Genomic DNA, 5,765 nt, shown 5'->3' with positions numbered 1-5,765 from the left:
ACATCAATCTGCACTAGTGGAAGACACACTAGGTCCATCCCAAAGTCTCTACCAAAAATACTCAAAGGACAGTTTAAACAAACCGAAGTAGTAGTCACTGAACCCTTCGCAGGAGTATCAATTACCATACTACCAAACATCTCAGATATCTCTAACTTAAGTTTCACAGCACAATCCAAAGATATAAAGGAATGAGTCGCACCTGTGTCAATAATAGCTACAAGAGGAAAGCCATTAATATAACACGTACCTCGGATCAAACGATCATCTACAGAAGTCTCAGAACCCGATAAAGCAAAGACCTTGCCTCCTGACTGATTCCCTTTCTTCGGCTTCTGACACTGGCTTCCAATATGCCCTTCTTCACCACAATTAAAACAAATCACTTCCTTGTGCTTGCAATCAGCTATTGCATGGCCAGTCTTACCACAACGAAAACACCTCTTTACTTCAGCAGTGCATACATTACTCTTATGACCAGCCTGACCACATTTGAAGCAAACTATACCAGCAGGAGCACCTCCCCCACTAGTTCTCTGAGCCGGAGCAGCTCTTTGCTTCCCTTTTCCAGCTGGAACATTATATGGTTTGCCACGATTCTGATGTTGCTTGCCTCTGCGATCACTGACAATCTTGTAATGAGCATTATTGTCCTCTTCAAATATCCTGCAGCTATCAACCAATTCAGTGAAAATGCGTATCTTCTGATACCCAACAGCCTTCTTAATTTCAGAGCGCAATCCGTTTTCAAACTTGATGCACTTTGAAAATTCAGCACCAGCACCAGTGTAATGAGGATAAAATTTGGACAACTCCACAAATTTTGCAGCATAATCAGTGACAGACATGTTTCCTTGCTTCAGCTCAAGGAATTCAATTTCCTTCTTACCACGGACATCCTCTGGATAATACTTTCTCAGGAATTCTCTACGGAATACATCCCAAGTAACGTCTTCACCTGCCACAGTCAACCTCTCGTGAGTCTCCAGCCACCAGTCATCAGCTTCGACTGCTAGCATGTGAGTACCATACCGAACCTTCTGAGCTGGAGTGCAATCCATAACACGAAAGATTCTCTCAATCTCTTTCAACCATCCCAAGGCTGCATCAGGATCATGCTTCCCTTTAAACACCGGCGGATTCTCTCTCTGAAAAGTCGCCAAGCTACGTGATCCAGCATCTCCACCAGCGTTTGGCAAGTTCTGCACAGCTTGTGCCATCGCTTGCATTGCGGCAGCCATCGCAGCGTCATTCCTTCCAGCCATTTCAACTTATCAATACAACACAACTTAACGTTAGATTAATAACAATTACACAATTGTTAGACAGTAATGACACGACAACTGGCCGGACAGACCGACCTGCTCTGATACCACTAATGTAACACCCTTCTAAATACCCCAAATATTTAATTAAAACAACAACAATTAAATCATACATATCAGAGTAAATATTGCAACTCAAGGGTGTCACATAACAACTTCTTCACAAATTTCAACATAAAAGCAGTCATACTCAATTTTATTCAACATAAAAACTTCTTTAACAATACGCAGCGGATAAAATATTTCAACATCTGTAATTCATCAAAATTAACATTTATTCAACAATTCAACATCCCGTCCCGATGTTACATCTATCAGAGCATGACCCTCTAACCACACTAGACTTCAAGCACTAGCTTCTATTCGACTCACTGCTCGTTACCTGAAAAATATAACTGTAAGGGTGAGTTCCTCAATCGATATAACAAATATTATAAATCATCATGTTATGTTAAGTAACTTTACACGTTTCATCACCCTAATCGTAACATACATCCAGTAACGGCACATCAACTCAAATATCATACTCAATAACAACGTAAAATGCAACTCAATAACAACACAAAATGCAACTCAATAACAACATAAAATGCAACTCAATAGCAACATAAAATGCAACTCAAATGAGACTCGACTCGTCATGCATGTGGTACCATTCGGAGTAAAACTCCCAACTTAAATCATTGCCATTTTAGTGGGCATCAAGGCATAAGCCTTCAACTTTCAACTTAAAATTTGCCAATCCAGGCCAACGTGGTGTGAGCAAAAGCCCCATAATTTTGCCAATCCAGGCCAACGTGGTGTGAGCAAAAGCCCCGACTCTATGCATATGAATGTATATGGCATGTACGACTTGCAACTTCAACAACATAATAACAACAGCAACACAACAGCTTTTTCAACAAAACAACTTAAAATCAACGTTGGCTCATCAGCCTACAACTTAGTATTTTCAACAGAACAACTTATATTCAACTTTGGCTCATCAGCCTACAACTTAATGTTTTCCACAAAACAACTTATCAACATATTTGCATCAATATTTCACAACATAAACTCAATAATTTCGTTCATCACAATTTACTATGATAGGCTAGCTACCAATTGCATTGACAACATAAAAATCAACTATTTTTCTTTACTGTAACAGTGTTAACCGGTTAACGCTATAGGTTAACCGGTTAACGCAGGAAAATTTCACTTCCAGGCAAAACGCAACAGTGTTAACCGGTTAACGCTATAGGTTAACCGGTTAACGCAGGCAAAACTCAACATTTTCTCAATTTATAACAGTGTTAACCGGTTAACACCCTGGGTTAACCGGTTAACGCAGGCGAAACAGCAGTTCCTGCGCTAACACAAGGCAGAATGCAGAGTTTCCGCATTTTCCGCCGTTGGAGGACTTTCGGACCTCCGATTCAACTTCCGTAAAAAGCTATACGCTCAGAAATTCACAATACACTCACACACAAAATTCAATTCAGCTTTAATACAACTTATTCAACATAATTTCTCAGCATTCTAAATCCCAATTAGGGTCAATCGACGGCTTATCACTACCCATTACATGTTAATCGATAATACCCATTAAACGACGATAAACCCCCCTTACCTTAACAATCCGGCAACTCTTCGAGCTTCAAGCTTTTCCGTTCCCCAACCTTTGCTCTACAGCTCTTTGCCCTTTTCCTCTTCTCTGCAGCTTCTCAGTTTTCACGTAAAAACCTTTTCCAAAAAATGAAAACCTTTTCTCTTATTCCACATATATATTTTCCAATAATAATTATTATTCCAAATAATAACATAATAATACTAATAATCCAATTTATTTAATTAAATTAATAAAATAATATTAACTCAATTAAATAATTCTCTTATTTTAAATCGGGGTGTTACATTGGGCATTACCAACCTTAACCACTTCAACAGCTTGCTTGTATGAAGAGATAGAAGTCCTGACCTTCTCAGACTCAGGTGAAAAGATAGTTCCGGGCGCGACCTCACTGATGTTTATGGCTTCGAAGCCCTGACACAGCATCTCATGCATCTCGCCATCCATCTCCACATACTTAAATGTAGACAGGTGGCAAACAAAAATATCCTCTTCACCACAGACGGTGACGATCTGACCTTCTAGTCCATATTTGAGCTTCTGGTGGAGAGTAGAAGTAACAGCACCGGCAGCATGAATCCAGGGTTGACCTAGCAGACAACTATAGGCAGGCTGGATATCCATCACATAAAAGGTACTCTTGAATACCTGCGGTCCAATCTTAACTGGCAACTCAACTTCGCCACAAACAGCTCGCTTAGAGCCATCAAAAGCCCTTACAACTAAATTACTCGGCCTCAGGGATGCGTCATCGCAATCCAACTTCGTTAAGGCTTTCTTTGGGAGAACATTCAGAGAAGAACCTGTATCAACCAAAACATAGGAAAGCACCGTCCCTTTGCATTCCATTGTGATATGCAAGGCTTTGTTGTGATTCCTGCCCCCAGATGTTAGGTCATAAGCGGTGAAACCTATCGCATGGCTAATGTGTACATTCGAAACTACCGACTCTAGCTGGTCAACAGTTATCTCTGGGGGAACATAAGTCATATTCAGTACTTTCAACAAGGCTGCTCTGTGTGCCTCATAGCACATCAATAGTGAGAGAATGGAGATCTTTGAGGGTGTCTGATTTAGCTGGTCGACTACCTTGTAGTCACTTTTCTTGATAATCCTCATAAACGCATCCACTTCCTTCTCGAATGCGGTCTTAGGAGGAGCTTCCTCGGTAGTATCCTCTTCGGTGGATACCTGTTTTCCTTTAGCCTTGGCAGCTGCCTCAACTTCAGTATTCGTGCGCAATGTTGATGGTGCAAATAGGCGTCCACTGCGAGTGAAGCCACCAATTCCTCCAACATTGTCTACAGTGGAGCTACCAATGTCAATGTCTTCTTCGTTAACTTTCTGCCCTTGGAAGTAGATATCAGCCCCATAGTGCCACGGGATAGCACTGTCTTTCTCATACGGAACAGGTCCTAGTACCGTGATGGTGACCGGACTAACCAAAGTCGGTTGTGGGTTGTCAGAGTAAATTGGTGCTGGACTTTCTGGGAAATATATTGTTGTCGGAGCGGGTCTCTCGGGAACATATATTTATTCAGGAGTGAAATAAAATGTTACTGTCAACACATCATTCTTCACTGGACGAGTCTGATCGAACTGAAGACAACCTTCATCTATCAGTTGCTGAATACCCCTTCTTAAACTATCACATCCGTTCTCAGAGTCTTGACAATTTCTGCACTCTTCCCCACAGCCCGGGAAAATCCGTCCTTTCAAGAGTCGGTCTTTGACCACCGATAGCGAAGTCTTCACTTTAGTCACATCAGAAACCAAATTCAAAGTTTCCCCACTATCAACAGCATTAATCCTCTGCCCGCCGTGAGCTGGCATCGGGTTTTGGATAACATTAGGCACCGGAGAAAAATTGATGGCCTGGGCATCTCTCAAATCTTGTACCATTAGCTGGAGAGCCTTGCAATTATCTGTAGTATGGCCAGGTGCGTTGGAGGGAAAAGCACATCTGGCGTTGACATCATAACCTCTAGGCAGATTGTTGGGATCGACCGGTGGGGCCAGAGTTCTCAACGTAACCAGATTCATGTTAATCAGCTTGGGAAGTAATACAGAATAAGGCATTGGGATTGGCTCAATGACCTGGTCCACCTGCCTTGGACGTTGTTGATAGGATCTCTGCTGACCCGGATTACCTCCTTGTTGTTGATTGTTGTACCTGGGTTGCTGTTGCGGATGATACTGCGGTTGAGGAACAGGTGTTGGAATAGTGACTGCGGCCACTTAATCTTCATAATAATTAGGGCGTCCTCTGCCCCTGCCTTTGTCGGCATATATAACGCTCGCCTCACCTTCTCTTCTTCGCTGACCGTTACCAGCAAACGGTTTCTTGGGAACTGATGAGTTGGAAGCATTGTTGTCTTGAATTCGGCCCATCTTCAACAGACTCTCGATCCTTTCTCCAACAATCACTGTCTCTATAAAGCTGATTGACGGGCAAGCAGTCAATCTCTCGATATAATTGCCTTGAAGAGTGTTCATGAACATGTCCGCCATCTCCCTTTCAGACATAGGGGGTTGTACGGATGCAGCAATCTGTCTCCAACGCTGAGCATATTCTCTAAAGGTTTCCTTGGCAGTCTGAGACATTCCTTGCAACAAGGTCCGATTTGGAGCCATGTCCAAGTTGTATTGATATTGCTTGACAAAAGCCTCTGCCAAGTCTTTCCAGCTCTTGACGGTAGTACGAGACAAATGAGAATACCATTCACGAGAAGCTCCAGTTAAACTGTCTTCAAAATAGTACATCCACAGTTTTTCATCTTCAGTGTGAGCTCCCAACCTTCCCAGATAAGATTGGAGATGAGTGCGTG

This window comes from Lathyrus oleraceus, chromosome 6 (assembly GCF_024323335.1).
Source record: "Lathyrus oleraceus cultivar Zhongwan6 chromosome 6, CAAS_Psat_ZW6_1.0, whole genome shotgun sequence".
Classification (NCBI taxonomy): Eukaryota; Viridiplantae; Streptophyta; class Magnoliopsida; order Fabales; family Fabaceae; genus Lathyrus; species Lathyrus oleraceus.
Note: the sequence above shows the minus strand (reverse complement) of the source record.